Raw genomic sequence first — 21983 nt, 5'->3', positions numbered from 1 at the left:
GCACACAAGGTGAGTTCATACGCCTACAATTTTCCAAATTTTTCTGAGTTTTTAGGGGGGGGGGGGAATACAAGTAAAAACACAAGTAATATTGTGTTTAAAATACAAATTGTTTATTTCACTCTTTTACGTACTTTATAAATATTGCTCGTAAAAATACTACCTAAACGTTTTTGTTACCAAACTTATAAACTCTCAAGGTTGTTAAAATAAAAAAGGCTCATATTACGTAATTTACATGCATATAAACTATAATGGGTATAGTTTATGGAATTTATGGACTATTTAAGTAAGTAAGGGAAAACGATGTGAAAACACACATAAAAATTATAATAGGTATAATTTATGGGTCAATTCACAATATCAATCATGTTAAACTTGTGTATGGAAAAATTTCATCTTTAATTGTTAAAAGGTTTTTCCACTCTATTACTTGTAATCTCGTTTAAACAATCAATTTGTGAGACACTTCGTGGTGTACTTACCTAAGTATGACCTTAAGTCCTGACTTATTATCCAGAATCTTCTAGAGGGAGAGCGTGAATTTGTGTATAGATCTATACGGGATTGACAATACCGCAACTTAACTGTTCGCTACAGTTAGGCCGGCAGGCCTAAGGTGACAAATATCATATCCTTTCCGGCACCTGAAGAACGTCACAGCAGGCATATCAAGCATATAGTGTGGTTATAAGAACCCACATGGATAAAACAATGATTATTTTTACGTAGTAATATGCTTCTTTTAAAGCACTAAAACAAGGTATTTACATCATATCTATTTTACAGGCCAAATATACCTCTAGTTAGTTTTACTTATGAATAAAACTACATATCATGAAATTAATTTTGGATTAGTTTCTAAGCCCGTAACCATATTTGGTAAGTACTTGACCTGGTTGTGCATGCTCCTTTTAGGTTGCCTTCACCAAAGCAACTTGACTGGAGAAATAATAGAGAAAGAGGTTATTATGATTTATTAATATATTATAATAATAATATATTAAAAGAGAAATCATATTTGTTTAATTAATATGGATCAATAATTAATAAAGAATTAATTTTGTGATCAAAAGTAATTAATTAAACTAGAGGGGATGAATTGTAATTATGTGATGGTTGCAAATTAGGGCAATGGATTCCCTATGGATAGGGTGGACGAATTCAAGGGGATAAGGCCCTAGAATTCGTCCAAGGGTAAGTTTCTAGACTTATCTTATGGGTTGCTTGGTGGGAAAGCAATGAGATAAGGATAAGGACTGAAACCCTAATCCCTACCCTATATAAGGACTCCTTGGTTAAGGGAAATCGGCCACTTGATCCCAAGAAGATTGAGAGCCGATTTCCTGCCTCTCTCCTCTCTCTCTCTCTCTCTCTCTCTTGCCTCTCCATTTGCTTTTGGTGTTTGTGAGCCATTAGAGGTACTACACTTGTGTTACTTGCTTTCATAGACAATGAGATTAAAGATTTGAGTTGTTATTACAATACAACAACAAGAGGTATGTGATTCATTCTTCTATCTAAATTTCGAAATACCTAGTTGCATGCTAGGGTTCTTCTTGTGTTCATAATGTTGTGAATCTAATAGTGAAAACATTGATCCAAATCTAGGGTTGCATGCACACATATGATTGTTTGTATAAAACCCATCAGTGGTATCAAAGCTTATGGTTATTTGTTTTCAATTAGATTACACAATTGTATGAATTTTAGACTTTAGGGTTTATGGCCAATAAACCCTAGGAGGCAAGGATTTTGAAATTAGGGTTCTTGAACCCTGTTTTTCGAAAATTTTGATAAATGTTTTCAAACCCTTCCCTTTTTGCCCAAGATTTCGAAATCTAGGGTTTTTAAACCCTAGGGTTTTCGAAATATGCCTCCTCCCCAAGATATGATCCTAAGTTTTAGGGATTTGGATAATCCCATATATTGTAATTATCTTTTAATGGTTTAAATATGGTAATTAAAGATTTTGTATTATCCCATCCTATATTTTCGAAATCTAGAGGGATTTAAGGGATTAGGATAAATTAATTGTTTAATTTAAGGTAATCCTTTATGATTTAATAATTCAAATTACTTGTTTAATTTAAGGACAATTATTAAATCAAGAGTTTTAATATTTAAAATTTTAAATTTAAAAAGTCTTAAATTTCGAAAATTTTAAAGATGAAATTAAAACCCTAGTATTTTAAAATGTTTAAAATACACCCTATACTACTATATTATTACAAGATTAATATATATATATATATATATATATATATATATATATATATATATATATATATATATATATATATATATATATATATATATATATATATATATATATATAACTAAATAGCTAGTCTTACTGTTAGTAGGCCTCATTCACGAAGCCAATCTATAAGGGGGGTATAAGGTTATGGCCTATAAAATGGCCATTTAATGGGTATCCACTCTTACCCACCGCTTCCTTGATTGGTGGAGGGTCGTTAGCCGAACGGGTAGGATAGGACAATCCTCTCCTCATTATTAAGTATAATGAATCTATATAAAGTAACTAAATATTTTTACAAACAATTTCCAATCTTAGTTCCTTTAGGAACAAGTGAATAGATGCAATCCCATGAAATTACACTTTGCACCCTTGCTAAGAAGTTAGTGGAGCGTGTGTGCTTAACCGACACGCTAATTGGTTCTAAGCAAAGGTGGAAAAGAGTGACTCATTGTTTGTCATAGTTCGATGGAGCGTGTGTGTTTAACTAGCACGTCGAATAGGTGACTGTAAGAATGAGGGCACCATGTACATTTGCATGGTTATTCACACCCGCTTTGTGATCTTCGGCATCCTAGTCACAAACTAGAAGGGCATATCGTGATTTAAACATGCCATTGAAAAGTTCAATGAATCTCAAAAGAATCTATGAATTTTCAATACATTTAAAACTTAAGCCTTTTATGTTTTTCATGGTGGAAAATTAGTGAATCATCATTCACTTACCTCCAAATTATTTTCATGTTGGATTACGGCATCCCTTTTCTAATGTGTAAATAATGTTGTTGTATCCTAGCCCTAATTTGTCATTTTAGGTGTTTAATTAGGGATTCGATTCTAATCAAACTTTGTTCCTTTCTATTTGCATATGTCTAACGCAAACGCAAATAACACTGCTCCTGGTTCATTCTCGCTAATGAGCCGAGGTCAAAAAGTGACGTTTGATTGATCGAATTTCAACGAATGGATATGATACATTCTCATGATTGCTCGATACGAGGACAAAGAATATGTCCTCGACGAGAAGCTTGAAAAGATCAATCTAGAAATCGCTACTCCCAAAGAAATGGCCGTCTTTGAAACCCACGAGCATGATGCAATGAAAGTTCATTGTATTATGCTGGCCACTATGAATCTTGAACTCCGAAAGTCCTATGAGTACATGTATCCATACGAAATGCACCAAGATTTGCTGGAGAGGTACCACCAAAGCGCAAGCCAAGAGCGCTATGAGATCATCACAAACGTGATCACTCCTAAGATGGGAAGTGGAGAGTCCTTAACCTCGCATTTGCAAAAGATGCAGAGGTATGTTGATCATCTTCGCAAGTTAAATGTTAACTTTGGGGAAGATCAGGCAATCGACCTCATTCTCTACTCCTTGCCCTCGTGCTACAACAAATTTAGGATGACCTAGCACATGAACAAAGAAGAGGTTACCTTAAGCAAACTCCACGGGCTCTTAAGGACTGCTGAGCACAACCTCCAGGACAAGTCTATTGCATTAACTCCCACTCCACCCGCTACTCCTGTTTTGGCCATTGGGCAAGGGAGGGCGAGAAGAGGAAGGCTACTTCAAAGGGCCACCACAAGGGAAAGCCCCAAGATGGTACCTCTTTTACTGGAACCAAAGTTGGTTTTGCTAAGCCCACCTCAAACCCAAAGGAGGCAGAGTGCCACCACTGCCACAAAATAGGGCATTGGAAGAGAAGCTACCCGGAATATCAGCAAGCCATCAAGTATGGGAAGATCAAGCCGTCTTTTGCAGGTATTTACACAATGGAATCTAATGATTCATCACATGCTATTTCTTGGGTTCTTGATATAGGATGTGGTTTTCACATATTTTGTGATTTTCAAGGACTAAGAAGAGATAGGGATGTGGAGCACGGAAGAATGAATCTAATCATGGGGAACAGAAGATCGTCGCATGTCACCAAGATTGGAGTGTATTCTCTAGCGCTTAGTAATGGATTAGGTTTAGATTTAAATAATTGTTGCTATTCGCCAGATATGGCAAGAAACATCATTTCATTTCATGGTTTGTTTAGACAAGGATTTAGATATTTGTTTGATAATGAGAAAGGTTCGATCTATGCTTATCTAAATGGTGTTTTATATTTTGAAGCATTGCCTTGTAATGGAATTTATGAAACTCTTATGGTTGTAGATAACCTAGGAAATGATGTATTGTGTGTGGATTCTTCCAATAGTATGGATAAAGCATGCTTGTGGCATTGTCGTCTTGGACATGTCAACAAGAAACGCATAGCCCAACTCCAAAAGGATGGAGTGTTGGAGTCATTCAACCTTAGGGACGATGACATGTGCGAGTCTTGTTTACATGGAAAGATGACCAACTCACCCTTTACTAGCACATGTGCAAGGGGTGAGGGTCTATTGGATCTCATACAAACCGATGTGTGTGGGCCCTTTAGATCCACCACAAGGGACGCGAACTACTTCTATGTGACTTTCACCGACGATTATAGTAGATATGTGTATATCTATTTAATCAAGCACAAGTCAGAAACCTTTGAAAAGTTCAAAGAGTTTAAACAAGAAGTGAAGAATCCATTGGGCAGGAAAATCAAGATGCTTCGATTCGATGGAGGAGGAGAGTACCTAAGTCTTGAATTCCACGACTACCTCAAGGAATCCAGAATAGTTTCTCAATTGACGCCGCCTAGGACACCGCAGTTGAATGGTGTGGATGAGAGGCGTAACCGAACCTTGTTGGACATGGTTCATTCCATGATGAGTCGTGCTTCACTACCTATCTCATTCTGGGGGTATTCCTGAGAGACCGAAGTATGAGACTAATAGGACTTAGTCAGAATAATTACTTGGACAAGGTGCTAAAACGTTTTAGTATGGAAAACTCAAAGAAGGGACAATTACCAATCTAAAGTAATGCCAAGTTGAGTAAGACTCAAAGTCTGAGTACGGAAGCCGAGATAGCATAGATGAGCCGAGTACCTTACGCCTCCATAGTTGGCTCGATAATGTATGCTATGACTTGTACACGCCATGATGTGGCCTTCGCTTTGAGCATGGTCAGTAGATATCAAGGGAACCCTGGCAAAGCACATTGGATCGCAGTCAAGAATATTCTTAAGTACTTTCGGAGGACAAAGGAATGGTTTCTAGTCCTCAGAGGGAGTGATGACTTAAAGGTGCGAGGGTATAGTGACACCAGTTTCCAGACCAACAGGGACAACTATCGTTCGCAGTCGGGCTGGGTCTTTACCCTTAATGGAGTAGCAGTGACTTGGAAAAGTTCCAAGCAAGAAACCGTAGCCGATTCAACGTCCAAATCAGAGTACATTGCAACGAGCAAAGCGTCAAAGGAGGCGATATGGTTGAAGAACTTCATTGGAGACCTTGGAGTTGTACCTGCCATAAAAGAGCCTATGGAAATTTTCTGTGATAATGAAGGAGCGGTTGCCTTGACCAAGGAACTGAGGGATCATGGTAGATCCCGACATATCGACAAAAAATATCACTTTATCATACATCGGGTAGAAGAAGGACTCCTCGTAGTAAAGAGGGTATCATTAGAGGATAACCCAGCAGATCCGCTTACGAAGGGACTAAGTAGGGTTAAGCACTTGCAGCACTCTAGGAGCATTGGGCTGAAGGACGATATTAGTTTGGATTAGATAGTTTAGATACGTGTAATAGATAAATGTAATTGACATTTGATGATAAAATAAAAGAGTATTATTTAAAGTTTCTATCTTATGTTAATTGTTTAACTATTGTTTCACTTTATATGTTTTGACTTCTTGAATAATTGTGTTAATTAAGAATGAACGAATTATTCAAACGGTCCACAGTCATTCATATGTTGGAAGTAGGTATGAATGAAGACTGTCATGAATTGCTGTAGATTGTCTGAAAGGCATTAGACATAACAAGGGTTTGCTACAACGTTCATGAGTGCTTATGAATAAGTTTAGAGCATTGGAATAAACCTGCGCTTGTTGGAATCACTTCAAGGAATTTATCATGAGTGATCGCAAGACGATAAAATCATATGGTCTTAAAACCAAGATATATGGTTTATTGTTCGCTAATTGATTGTGCATTGATAATGCGAAAACGCATCAGTAACTTGATGTCATAAAATGCATTGTTGTGTATAATTTGATTAATGAATAGTGAATGCATATAAGTCAAAGTTTATCTGTTCCTTTTATCCTAACAGGGTAAACGCGATATCAGGGCCCCTCGATGATTTCATTTGACTTTTGTGTCGGGCCCAGTCAGGACTGAATTGATGTGTTCAATTAAGTTCTATGTCAAATGAATCTGAGATCGAGAAACAAACTGCTGGACAATAAGTATGAGTACCTTCCATGAGATTCTCCGCACGATATCTGAAACAGAGGACTGTACGATCCCTTATCTAAAGGACAGGTTGCTGATAAGATCAGAGTTCGAAAGCGTCTTTGAGAGCTACGATTGCTAATTGATTTATTCTTGCATTTATTGTTATTAGAGTTATCCAAGTGGGAGACTGTTGGATTTGTGTCTAATCTCGTAACCATATTTGGTAAGTACTTAATCAAGCTGTGCATGGTCCTTTTGGGTTGCCTTCACCAAAGCAACTTGACTGGAAAAATAATAGAGAAAGAGGTTATTATGATTTATTAATATATTATAAGAATAATATATTAAAGGAGAAATCATATTTGTTTAATTAATATTGATCAATAATTAATTAAGAATTAATTTTGTGATCAAAAGTAAATAATTAAACTAGAGGGGTTGAATTGTAATTATGTGATAGTTGTAAATTAGGGCAATGGATGCCCTATGGATAGGGTGGACTAATTCAAGGGGATAAGGCCCTAGAAATTGTCCAAGGATAAGGTTCTAGACCTATCTTATGGGCTGCTTAGCAGGCAAGCAATCATATAAGGATAAGGACTGAAACCCTAGTCTCTACCCTATATAAGGACTCCATGGCTAAGGAAAATCGGCCACTTGCTCCCTAGAAGACATAGAAATAGTTTGCTGCAACATTCATAAGTAATCCTGAAATGGGGATTTGAGTTTTCGATTAAACCCACACTCATAAAATTACTTCATGGAATTTATGATGAATAATTATGAGACAATAATATCATATAGTCTTTAAACTGAAATATATGAGTTGTTTATGAGTTGGTTGTGCATTGATAATACGTAAACGCATCAGCAACTTGATGTTCTAAAACGATTTGTTGTGTACCATTTGATGAGTAAATAGTACAATCATATAAGTCAAAGTTTATCTTTTCCTTTTATCCCAATGGGTAAAAGCGGTATCTTGGAACCTCGATGATTTTGTGTTGACTTATGTGACGGGCCCGGTCAGGATTGAATTGATGTGCTCAATTAAGTTCTTCATCATACAAATCAAAAATTAGGAAACAAATTGTTATACAATGAGAAAGATTTTTTTTCCATGTCTTTGTCCACATGTTATCTTGTGGAATGGAGGATTATATAATCTCTTATCTTTAGGACATATAACTAACTAGGTCAGAGTTAGGTGTCTAAGACCATTAATATAATTGGTATGTACTTGATTTGATAGTAGCCTGTTCCTTTTGGGATGCCTTCAGCCTAGCAACTTGAAAGGATAACTTTTAGAGAAAGAGGTTCAATTTATTATTTGGAATAATAAATTGATTTATTAATGTATTATGAAAATAATATATTAATTAGAAATCATGTTATTTAATTAGTATTTAATCAGAAATTAATTTGGAATTAATCTTAGGATTAAAGGAACTGATTAAAAGTACAGGGGTTGTTTTGCAAATCATTGATAGTTGTGAAACTGAGCTAATGGACTCCTTAATTAGGAGTGGACGAAAATCTATAGGGGGGCCTATAGATTTCGTCTAAGTCTTGTTAGTAGGAGTCCATGGGATGCTTGAGCATTAATCAGGAAATTACGGTTTCCTCAAGAAACCCTAGCAACCCTCAGCTATATAAAGACCCCATAGGCTTAGGATTTTCGGCTAATGTTTGCCAAGAAGAAACCCTATCCGATATTCTAAGTACTTCCCTCTTCTCTCTCCTCTCATCTTCTTGATAGTGGTGTTTTGTGATCCATTAGAGGTGCAACATTTGAGACACTGAGCTTTCAAGAGTCACGGATCTACAACGAGTTCTAGTTATTGCTACATAACAAGCAAGGTAAACATCAAAACACTTATGTTATATAATTTTTGAAATTGTATGCTAGATCTAGGGTTTATTGCTTTGGTATTCGATTGCATGTTCAACCAATGAAAAACATAGATCTACAGCAATTAGGGTTGCTTGATCACATAGGATGTGGTTATACTCATAACCCATCAACTTGGTCTTGGCTATTGGTGAAAAAGTTTCCTCATAATCAATCCCTTGATTTTTAGTATAACCTTTTGCAACCAACCTAGCCTTCAATGTGTGCACATTCCCATCCATGTTGGTCTTCTTTTTGAAGATCACCTTTCACCCAACAATTTTGGTGCCAGGTGTGGGATCAACCAAATTCCAAACTTAGTTATTGTACATGGACTGAATCTCGCTCTATATGTTTTCCTTCCACATGGAAGCCTCAGATCCTTCCATTGCTTCCTTATAGTTGGATGGCTCATCCATATCAACTAGTGTACGATCACTGATCAATACGCCTCCTTCTGTGCTTACATCGAAACCATAGTGAAAGATCTTGTATGTCGAAGAGTCATTACAGACTGATATTTCTAATTATATACGATCCTATAAGGTCACACCATATAGCAAGTTACCGTCAATTGATTATTTATTAGGATAAATTATTATTAACAAATATATCAAAACATGTATTTAATTGGATAATTATTATTTCATTGAAATAATATTTTTTACTAATTGAGAATTTATTATTTGTGCAAATAATATTTATTAGAGAAATAATAACTTATAAAATATATCATAAAGTATGATTATTTATATGATATATTTATATCTTAATAAACTAGTTAGATTTTATTTATATAAAAAAAGGTAGTTATATATATATATATATATATATATATATATATATATATATATATATATATATATATATATATATATATATATATATATATGTATAACACTACTTGTTTGAATATATGCATCACTTTATATAAATGATAGCCTTTTATATAAAGTTGGTATATAAATTTATACATGTATAAACTAGTCATATGATAATGGAACATCCTTTGGTTCCATCCATTAACCATAAGGCCGAAAATTGGGAGGAGACAAGGCATGCATGCCCTGTCTATTCTACATGCATGCTTGTATGAAACATGTCCCATGTTGCTTTTGCTTTATGGTCTCCCATTGATTTTTGGGCATTATATAAGTGAGGGAATGGAAGGGTTTTGATACACTTCTAGCAAGCCTCATTCTCCTTCTTCGTTGGAGTCAAAACCATGAGCATGAGAGGTTCTAAAGGGCTGCCAAATTTCGAGTTTTGGAAGCTCTTCTTCTCCTCTATTCTCTTGCATTTTGATGTCAAATAATGTGCCTTTGTTGCTTCACCTTTGAACATTTATTTGGTATATATTTGAAAGGCTCATGAACAACAAATTAAAAGTGAATACTAGCATGTTCTGATGGTTCTACTCTTGCTTGGTAGATACTTGTAGGGATCTCTTGTTTTAGAGTTTCATGCCACACTTCATCAACTTCCAATCTCCCATGAGGATCAAAGTCTTCAAAGGTTGTTATGATTTCCCTTTTATGGTTGTTTTTATCTTTCTAACTCATTCAAGGTGATCCTTGGTGGGTGATATAGTATTTAATCCTATTCAATATTTTGAAATCATTCGTTGTCATTTGTACCGGTTATGAAACGGGGTTTTTGAATAAAAACCTCACACTTAGAAATCAAGAGGAAGATGAACTCTACTATATATGCGAAGGGGAGGTGGAGATATATCATTTTATCCTGCAGGTTGCTCTCCCTCAGGTTGAGGTTCCTCAACAGGTTGTTGCACCTTAGTTTGAGTGCTAGTGTCCACTAAAGGTTCTTCTTCACTTGAATCTTGAAGCTATTCTAAGTCAATCTGGCTCCTACTATCCTCTTTGGAAATGAGATCCCTCTCGAGGAAGAATCCCATGAGAGCAACAAACACGTTGTTCTTAGAAGCCTTATAGAACAAGTAACCAAAAGACTTTTGTGGGTAACCAATGAAGTAACACTTCTATGATCTGGCTCGAGCTTATCATTCGCCTTGCGGTGAACCAAAGCGTCACAGCCCCAAACTTTTATATGTGCTAGAGAAGGACGTGTCCAAGGGCAACATCTCAAAGGGCACTTTTGCAACTTTCTTAGTGGGTACGAGGTTTATGATGTGGGCAGTTGTCTCTAAGGTATACCCCCATAAAGATATTGGAAGTGTAGCTCGACTCATAACAGATCGAACCATATCTAATAGCGTTAGATTTCTTCTCTCAGCCACACCATCCAACTGTGGTGTTCTGGGAGGAGACAATTGTGAAACTATTCCATAATTCCTAAGATGATCATAGAATTCAATACTTAAATATTCTCCACCCCTATCGAATCGAAGCATCTTGATCTTTCTGCCTAATTGGTTCTCTACTTTATTTTGAAACTCTTTGAACACCTCAAAGGTTTCTGACTTATGCTTAATTAGATAGATATATCCATATTTGCTAAAATAGTCGATAAAAGTTACGAAGTATCTTTCTCCATGTCTTGTGGTGGATTGTAAATGGTCCAAAAACATCTGTGTGTATGAGATCCAACAAATCCTTACTTCTTTCACAGTGCCCTATGAATGATGCTTTTGACATCTTGCTGAGTAAGCAAGATTCACGTACATCACTTGATTTGAGGTTAAATGATTCCAAGATTGCATCCGATTGGATTTTGGTGATTCACTTTTTTTATATGGCTAAGTCGACCATGCCAAACACACGATTTATCTAGTTCACTATTAGAGGAACGAGCATTCAAATATAGTTTATCAATTTCACCAATGCAAACAACAATTTCATACATAGCTTTACAAGGACTAGCTTTGAAAATAAAACAACCATTCTTATAAACCAAAATATCACCATTATCATTGTCAACAGATAAATGATAACCATCCTTATAAAGTGCATGAACAGACATAAGATAAACACCACCACCAAGCGTGAACTCATAGTTCCCAATCCTTGTAAAACCTTACTTGTGCCTGTTTCCCATGATCAGGTTGCGCTCAACATGCCTCAACTTCCTACTTTGTCTTAGACCCTACATATCAGAGCAAATATGAGTACCAAATCCTATATCAAGAATCCAAGAGTTTGAAGTAGATGTGTTGTGGAATTGTATCATAAACATACCTGAGGTGCCAGTCACCTTGACTTTTCCCTTCTTAAGGTCATCCAGATACATAAGAAAACTATGCTTCTAGTGTCCCTTTTGTTGGATTAATGTCTAAGTCCATAACTATAATTGGTAAGACTTGACCCGACCCGGCATGGTCCATTTGGGTTGCAAACCTTCATGCACTTAGATAGACTATAATGAGAGAAATAAGACACTTATGGTTATTAATATAATATAAGTTCTAGTATATTAATAATAAGAATAATAAGATTGTTTAATTAGTATTGATCAAGAATTAATCTAGGATTAATTAAGTGATCAAAAGAAGACTAATTAAATATATGGGTTGATTGTGTAAATCATCCATACTTATATAGTGGGCTAATGCTCCATGGATAATCAAGTTGGGCTAAAACCCATAGGATGGTCCATGGGTGCTCCATGGTGTATTTGAACCCATGGATCCAAGGAAATGGAAAGTCATGACAATTAAGGATTTACCCTAATTGTAACACTATATAATGATCTTATTCTTGACAAAAATCGGCCACTAGGATTATTCTAGAGAGGGCTAGCCGATTTCATGAAGTGTAGAACTCTCTCAAGTTATTCTAAGTGTTTTGATAACTGTGATTCCATTTGAGGCTTCCACACTATTGGGGCTAGGCACTCAAGCTTCATGAAGACTTTCTACATCAAAGAGGTATGTATTCTATCTTGTTATATTCATGTTTTGTATGATAGATTAGGATGATACCTTGGATATTCTTATTTGCATGTATAATAGAGAAAACATAGATCCAAGGTATTTAGGGTTGCATGTACACTTAGGAGTGTTAGAATGCTCAAAACCCAACAGTGGTATCAGAGCCAAGGCATGTTTTCTTGTTATACTTGCAAATGGAGCTGAAAAATCGAGTTGTGATGCTGTCAGCCCAGCAGACTCGCCGAGTCCATGAAGGGACTCGACGAGTCCAAGGCAAAATTCATCCAACTCGCCGAGTTATGTTCATGCACTCGACGAGTTGGACCCCAGACAGCATATTTTCGAGGTTTTTGGCTAGAAATGGACTAGGAACATTACCCTACGTTGTTTTTGAACTTATAAACTTGTTTTTTAATGTGGTAATGTTCATGCTAATCCATTTTCAAAGATAATTGTCAATAGATTCATGTTTTGTATTAGTTTAAGGTTTAGACTAATTACATGAAGAAGTTTGATATGAATTATCTTGGTCTTATGAGTTGCTTAGATTAATAGAAAAGTTAATTGAAATAGTTGTTTTCAATCCATTTTAATCTAAGAGTTGAGTACAAAATGTGTTTGTGTAACTTGTCCTCAAGTTACATGAAGAGTCACATTAAAGACTCATAAAACTCATAAAAGTTGGTAATGGTTACAAAATGAAGAGTCTTGTGTCATTGAATTTTTTTTTTTATGACTCCATAACTTGTCCTCAAGTTATGGAAATTTAAGAGTCACTTCATTAATAAATAAATAAATAAATAAAGTGTAACCTTAATTAATTCCATAAGTTATAAAAATAAAGAAAAGATTAATTCTTTTATTAGTTTAAAGTCTTCCATAAGTTATGGAACTTGAAGAGTTTTTTGGATTAAAACTACTTTAAACACATAAGTTATGGAATTAATTAGTTTTGAATAGTTTCAAAACTTGCCCTCAAGTTTTGGAATTTGAAAAGTTTTCACTTATGAATACTTTAATTCCAAGTTAGCCCTTAGAATTTTAAAAAAAAAAAGTTAAAATTCAACACTTATACTATTTATAACATTAATGGTTAATTATTATATATATGTATAAGAACAAGTCGTTTTACCGTTAGTAGGCCTCATTCACGAAGCCGGTCTATAAGGTGGGTATAAGGTTGTTGCCTATAAAATGGCGACTTAATGGGTGTCTACTCTCACCCACCGCTTGCTTGACTGGTGGAGGGTCGTTAGCCGAACGGGTAGGACAATGACTTTAAATTCTCCCTTCATTAAAAGTATTAATGATAAATACTAAAGTAACTAAAATCTTAATAATTCCCAATCTTAGTTACTTTAGGAAAAATGTGAATTTGGTGCTAACCCATGGAATTCACACTTTGTACCTTACCAAGTCGTTGGTGGAGCGTGTGTGGTTAACCGGCACACTAACTTGGACTAGTAAGGACCACAAAGGGTGACTTAATGTTTGTCATAGATCAATGGAGCGTGTGTGGTTAACCGGCACATTGATTAGGTGATAATATTAAGGATACCAAGTGAATTGGTATGGTTATTCACACCTTGTTTTGTGATCCTCGGCATCCCAGTCACAAAATTTGAGAGGGCACACTCGAGATTGAAACATGCCATTGAAAAGTTCAATGAATCTCAAAAGATCTAGGAATTTCAAATCCAATTAAAACCTAATAAATTATTTCGTTTTTCATGGTGGAAATTGGTGAATCGTCATTCGCCTACCTTCAAATATTTTATAGCTTGGATTACGGCATCCCTCTTCTAAGTTATAAAATAGTTTGTTGGGTCCTAGCCTTAATATTTCATATTGGGTGTCATACTAAGGACTTTAAATCAACTATCTTGAATATCTCCCAAAACATGTCTGGTTTAGACATTTATGATCTTCCCAAATCTCTTGAAGATGATGTTCCTCAACATCATGCTTCACTTCCTTTATCTCCTCCAATTATTCTCCCTCACCCACAAGTTCTTGAAAAGTTTAAAGTCACTCAAGCCCTATTGGCAAGTTAAGGTCTTGGTGTGGTCACATCTTGGAGATGTAGTCACATATTGACAAGACGGGAGAGTTGGGTGTCAAAGTCTCGTGAAAGTTGGATGTTCAATCACTTTCTTAGTAACATAGCGGGTCACTTTGGGACTACTATGAGACAGACTATGACACGAGCCTTAATGATCTTATCTATTTGTTTTGTGCTGTGGAATCAGCAATGATTTGGAACACTAGTAAAGCAAATTTTGTTAGAAGATCAACTTCCCAAACCTTAAATGGACATTGGCAATGGTAGCATTGGATATCTAGAAAAGCATTTCTCTTCCCAATGGAAAGGGATCGGCCATAGTCAACTCGGTTGACCAAATGGTAAAGAGAAAGGCTAAGTCTGAAATAGTCTCATGTGCCATTATCAAAGGGTCTCCATATGTTTATATTGCCAAAGAAAGGGGCATTGGTTGCGAAGCTGCCCTATTTACCTGAAAGGTCATAAGGTTGATCAAGTCAAGAGGTTTGACTCTACTTCGGGTAAAATACACTGTATAACTCTCTTAAGTTCCTATTTGGAGATTCTTATTACATAATGTGAATGGGTCACATGCTGATGTCTTTTAAGAATCAAAGAAAAGATAGGAAGCTTAAAGTAAGTATATGCTGATTCTGATTGCGAAGATGGGTTTCGATCGCATGGTTCGGTAATCAGAATTTTGAGCTGTTGCTTAAGAGTTATAATATATTGCTTGTGAATAGATAACAACAAGGTTTTCATGTGGATTGTAAGGATAAGTTTTTCCGCAAAGTTTTAAAATAAAAGAAAAAAAAGGTTTTAATTTTATTTATTTTAAAAATATCCTTACAATGGCATCGGTGGAAAATTGTTGCTTATATGTTTCCAGTAATAGCAATATTGGAAAGTGGATTTGATTCTTTCATTTGTGGTAGTGTCTGAATTTACCAAATGAAGAAAGTTTTTCATCACCCAAGTTTCAATTGGACAGAAACTTGGAATCATACAAGTTGTATTGTATGATGAATGAGAATTTTCATCTTTGAAAAATTAAGACTAATTCTTTGATCACATGTATATGTGAGTCAATTGAAGGACTAAGGAATTAGGTACACTGGGTGTGCGCTGGTCAAGGTCCACCACAAAGATTGATTTGTCATGATTTACTAAAGATTAGTAAATATGATTATACTTATAAGGTTAAGTATAATTTTGTAACATTGGAAAACGAATAAGAAGAATCAAATTAGGCAGAAAGATAAAAGTTTCTCAAATCTGAAAGGACGGGAGAGTACTTTAGTATCAGCTTTGTGATCATCTTAATGATTAAGAAACCATATCAAAATTTGTTCTCTAAGAAAGTCTTAGTGCATTCTTATGACTAAGAAGAAGGGATCTTGAAATTGTTGAAATGGTTAAATCAAGAAGATGAATCATACTTCGTTCCAATACAAGTCTTGGAGTCATACTCCAAGATTGTAATTTGAGTGACATGTCTTAAAGAAGGTTTAAAACACTTATCAAATGTAAGAGTAAAATGTTTTCTACTCTTGTACATTTGAGATTGGTAAGTTGTGATGTCTTGGATGAGACAAAGACCAACTAAGACCAATTGTGTGAAGTGTTAGTCTTGATAAGAATCCGCACTATCCCTTGAATATTTGTTTTATCAAGGAATGGTTCTTGACTAGGAAAACTTATATGTCAAGGAGACAGTGGGAGCCTTAAAGATCCTGAAAGAGTTTCAAGATTTAATCAAGAGTAAAACCTGTAATTTATCACTAGCACACGACTTAAGGTTTTCAACCTATCGTGTTGACATAATTCTTATTTCTGTACCTACTTCAAATAAGTTGAATTTACATGTGAGTTATCAGAGTTCAACTTGGAAGCATTGGTGGGCCTTGTGTTACCAAGGTGACAAGAAACTAAGATTGAATAAGTTTAATCCATGTAGGGCTGAATTTGTCACTAACCTTATCTTGTGATTATGGTTTTGACAAATTCGCATGGATAGGAACTCATACACTATTAAATCTAAGTGTCATAAGGTTTCTCTCCGATTCATGAAAATGATGGTGAGGAAATGCTTTCACTAAATAGATTTTAAGTAGATATCAATTGTGTCATTTGCATTTTCAAAAGTCATTAGTGGAGCGCGTGTGGTTAACCGGCACACTAACATGGACTTGTGAGAAATGGCAAATGCCTAAGCAATTGAGACTATGATTACGGCATCCCTTTTCATAGTTCTGAAAATTGTTTAGACACACATGTGAGCTATCTAAGAAAGGGTGTATGAATCTAAATTTCAGAAGTCCAACAGATTTCTGGAAATGTGTCAGAGCTAGTGGGAGCATAAGTGTTATGCTGATAATCATCATGTTAGTGGGAGCATGACTATTATGATTAGTATTGCAAGCTAGCAATGTTAATTATAGAAAACAAAGTTTCAATCCGTGAAGTTGCAGGGGTTGAAAAGTTGTTTTGCTATAATTAAGGGAGAGGAAATTATACTTCATGTCAATTCTAAAGCTTAGATTGAGATTTTAATCATCTTTAGTCAAGAATATATGTGAATTTTGTGTTGGAATGGTTCAACTTGAAGAAATTCTATATATATTGCATTTTCAAAATTCGATTATGATTACGGCATCCCTCTTCATAGTTAAATTTTGAAAACATGGCAAATAAAAAATATTGTAGCAAAAGACTGGTCTAGTGTCATGTCTTTATGTCAAACATCATGAATAGTATCCCATATGCTTCGGATATAGGATCGATTTCATGTGCTATAATATTCATCCTTTCTAAATTTTCCAAATGCTTAAGGCATTTAGAAGGGAAAAGTCTAGAACTGGATATGACTAAAGTGATTAAGCAATTGTCGAGGACAATCTGAGGTTCGCCAAAGATTGGTTGCTCAGGGACATTTGGAAGTCTAGTGTTAATTTTGGTAGGACCATATCGACATTTTCTGAAAAGAGGTAACTCTTGTTCGGAAGTGATAGTCAAATAGGACTATGGAAATGTCTCCATAGGTGGAAGTGATTCAATCTATGTAAGATTAGGAAACTTAATGCAAAAAGGATGTTCCCAAGGGGCTGATCTCCTTTGGAATGCTCTGTAATGGTTGTTGTCAAGTCTTTCTGACTTTGTGCATAATCATTACAAGAGGATCAATGCATATAAGTTTAGAATCTAACAGATTTCAGTAAATGACATAAATTTGGAATTCTTGCATTTACAATAAGGATTTGGGATTGTGAAATGAGTATCATTGGAATCATGTTCAATTGATCTACATCACAATGTAAGGATCATAGACAAACATAGTGTGCATACTTGGGGTATGGCATAACTATTGTTTAGAAAAACAAAGTGTACATGCTAGGAGCATGGGACGACTGTTGTTTTTATTCAAGTCTTAAGTTGATTATTTGAAACATTGAATAATGTGTAATCAATATGGTGATAAATAAAAAGTGGTTTTATTTATATTCAAAAGGGTTCTGAGACCATATTAGATTCGATTATTATTGTATTTCACTTTGCATGTTTTGACTTCCAAAATAGCTAGGTTATTCTTTCCGGATGACTAAGTTATTTAAACACTCCACAGTCGTTCATATGTTGGAAGTAGGTATGAATCAAGACTGTCATGAATCGGGTTTGTAGATGGCTAAAAGAGTTTAGTCATGGCAATGGTTGCTACAACATTCATGAGTACTCATAAGTTATGAGTATTGGAATAAACCCACGCTCACTTGTATCACTTCATGGAATTTATCTCGAGTGATCGTGAGACGATAATATCATATAAATCTTCAAACCTAGAGATATGAGTTGTTACCTATGAGTTGGTTGTGCATTGATTGCACGTAAACGCATCAGTAACTTGATGTTATAAAACGTGCCTTTGTGTACAATTCAACAAGTAGTAGAACAAGCATATGAGTCGAAGTTTATCTGTTCCTTCTAGAAATAGAAGCGATATCTGGGCCCCTCGATGATTTCGTTGTGACCTATGTACCGGCCGGTCAGAACTGAATTGATGTGTTCGATTAAGTTCTTTGTCAAACAAATCGAAAATCGGGAAACAAACTGCTGGACAATAAGTACGACGTTGTTCCATGTATTTGTCCGGCTGATATCATGAGAACAGAGAATTATATGATCCCTTATCTAATGGACAAGTCATTGACAAGATCAGAGTTCATCTACAAGGTCAGAGTTCGACAGAAGCTTTTGAGAGCTACGATTGTCGGTTGGTTCCTGAAGTCATACGCAATAATAGTTTTAGACTTATCCAAGTGGGAGACTGTTGGATTAATGTCTAAGTCCATAACTATAATTGGTAAGACTTGACCCGACCCGGCATGGTCCATTTGGGTTGCAAACCTTCATGCACTTAGATAGACTATAATGAGAGAAATAAGACACTTATGGTTATTAATATATTATAAGTTCTAGTATATTAATAATAAGAATAATAAGATTGTTTAATTAGTATTGATCAAGAATTAATCTAGGATTAATTAAGTGATCAAAAGAAGACTAATTAAATATATGGGTTGATTGTGTAAATCATCCATACTTATATAGTGGGCTAATGCTCCATGGATAATCAAGTTGGGCTAAAACCCATAGGATGGTCCATGGGTGCTCCATGGTGTATTTGAACCCATGGATCCAAGGAAATGGAAAGTCATGACAATTAAGGATTTACCCTAATTGTAACACTATATAATGATCTTATTCTTGACAAAAATCGGCCACTAGGATTATTCTAGAGAGGGCTAGCCGATTTCATGAAGTGTAGAACTCTCTCAAGTTATTCTAAGTGTTTTGATAACTGTGATTCCATTTGAGGCTTCCACACTATTGGGGCTAGGCACTCAAGCTTCATGAAGACTTTCTACATCAAAGAGGTATGTATTCTATCTTGTTATATTCATGTTTTGTATGATAGATTAGGATGATACCTTGGATATTCTTATTTGCATGTATAATAGAGAAAACATAGATCCAAGGTATTTAGGGTTGCATGTACACTTAGGAGTGTTAGAATGCTCAAAACCCAACACCTTTGACTGACAATAAAAACAAATGGCCTCACTTGGATCAACAGAAGGAGCTATCTCAGGTTGGTCCTTTCTCTTAGGGCCATGGTCAGACAATCCAACCTTGCCCTTTCCCTTTCCTTTTGAATGACAAAACCTTTTCCTTTTAGTAGAACCATAATGAATGGCCAATACTAGGGCAGTAGGGCTGGAGTTGTTGTTAGGTTTCTTCATTCTCGCCTCAGCAGTCTTGAGCATGCCATGCAACTCCATCAAGGTCTTATCGGGGTTGTCCATATTGAAGTTCATGATAAACTATGAGTATGAACTACTAAGTGAGTTCAAGACTATGTCAATGGTAATTCCTTAGGCAGCTCGACACCTACATTCTCAAGTCTGTCTATGTACGACTTCATTTTTTGGATGTGCGCACACACACAAGCTCCCTCTTGTTTTTTACATGCCATGAGGTACTTAACGATCTTGAATCGTTCTTACCAGCCTGCTCTTGGAACTTATCCTTGAGATGGTGGTGTATGTCATAAGCGCCTTAATTTTCAAAGTTCTTTTGGAGGCCAGAAGCCATGGTCGCTAACATAAGGCAAGACACTTTGGTTGATTCATCGTAATGCTTATTGTAGGCAGTAACTTCATCTGTGTAGCATTCTCTCCAAGTTCGGGAACATCATCATCGAGAACATACCCTTTGTTCTCATATCTCAACGTGAATCTCAAGGTCCTGATCCAATCAAGATAGTTGGATCCATCCCCATTAAGTTTTTCCCTATTTAGAACTGACATAAGAGAGAAGCTTGAGTTTTGAGTTAAGGGAGGAAGCGGAGGAGGAGGATTGTTGTTGTTGTTGTTAACTGGGGTCGACATCTACAAAAGATAAGATTCAATTTAGTTTGATATATAAATTCCTTAATAAATATTATCCTTAAATCAAATTATTAGATTAAGGCTAGGATCCATATTTGGCTTCATGATGTGTAAAGGGATGTCGTAAACACATCACAAAGTTCTTTAGGTAGACAAAACTCTTTGTCAATTTGGATCACCATGAAATTCCTATATCTTTAAGATTCATTGGCTATCAATAGAATGTTAATCTTGGAGTTTGTTCATCTCGAATTCAATGACAAGGATGTCATGGATCATTGAACAGATGGTGAATCACCCATAATAAATTGCATGGTCCCTGGCTAAAGTTACACCTGAGATTCACGAGTCTCACATAATTCTCTACTTATACTCTCAAATTGATGTGTCGGTTAACCACATGAGTCCTATCAACAAGTTATAAAGAGAATGTACAAATTTTATGGATAGCACAAGATTCACTTTTAAATAGAAAATGGGATTTTGTTTTATACTTGTATTTAGAATACTTTTAGATTGACCATTATCACTATCAAACCCTTTCGGTAACTCTATTCTCAAAATGCAATAGGTTGGTGAGGGTGGTAAGTGCGAACCATATTAAAATCCAACCTCATTAGGAATCATAGAGACCTACTTAAACCCCTACACCATAATGGATGAGCCTAGTTGCGGTAAGACTGAAAAATGCCAATATCTAAAATATACGAGGACGCATATTGTAATTCTCTTATACATATAATAGGTATGGATCTTACATATACAATGGGTAAATTTAAAACTATTTAAATTTAGTTGTCTATTATGAATTCCAATTAATTGCAAGGATGCAATATAACAATTAATAAAAACATGATGGGTTAATATTCAAATTTATAAATCTCTGTTATAAACAATATTAAATATTTAAAATCACTATTTAAATACTAAATAAATATTAAATTCAAATAAACACATTTAAATAATATTTATCAATAAAAATTTTAAATTTGGTATTTATCCATACTTAATGAAGCTTCATATTTAAAAAATGGAAAAGATATCGAAACCCTAATTTTACCAAGCTCACGACGAGAACGGTCACACCCCGTTAAAGCGGAAACACGGGGCGTGACAGTACAAAGGGTCTCATAGAAAAAGTTAAAAGACAACACCAACTATAGTATTAAAAAGCATTACAAATTTACAATGAGTTAGTACAACTTTTTAAAAGAAATTACAATGTATTTAAAAGACAACACATGTGAATGCTCCTACAAGTGATGTGTACTTAGGTGAAATGAGTAAATAAGTTTGCATAAAAAAAAGTTCGTTGTCATCATAAGAAATAAAGTATGTTGCCAAAATGAAATGCAAAGTTCATATTCTCATGGGAAATATAGTTTGTTGCTAAAACGAGTAAACAAGTTTCGTTGCTAAAATGACCGAATCGTGACCTATTTACTACTATGTGTATCACAAACATAGCGAAATATCGTAAAATGCATTCAAGCGAATCGTGCAAGTGAGGAGTTGTCTACCTTCTAATAGCACGATCCATAATGACCATGGGCTCAAAATAGTTAATGAGTTGTGTCAAATGATCCCAGGGACGTAATCGCGATACGGTGCTCATGAATTAAAGTAGCATACACACACATGCAAAATGTAGCAACCAAGATTAA

Source organism: Lactuca sativa, chromosome 7, assembly GCF_002870075.4.
Source record: "Lactuca sativa cultivar Salinas chromosome 7, Lsat_Salinas_v11, whole genome shotgun sequence".
NCBI classification, from domain to species: Eukaryota; Viridiplantae; Streptophyta; class Magnoliopsida; order Asterales; family Asteraceae; genus Lactuca; species Lactuca sativa.
The sequence above is the reverse complement of the archived record's forward strand: the minus strand, read 5'-3'. Positions refer to the sequence as shown.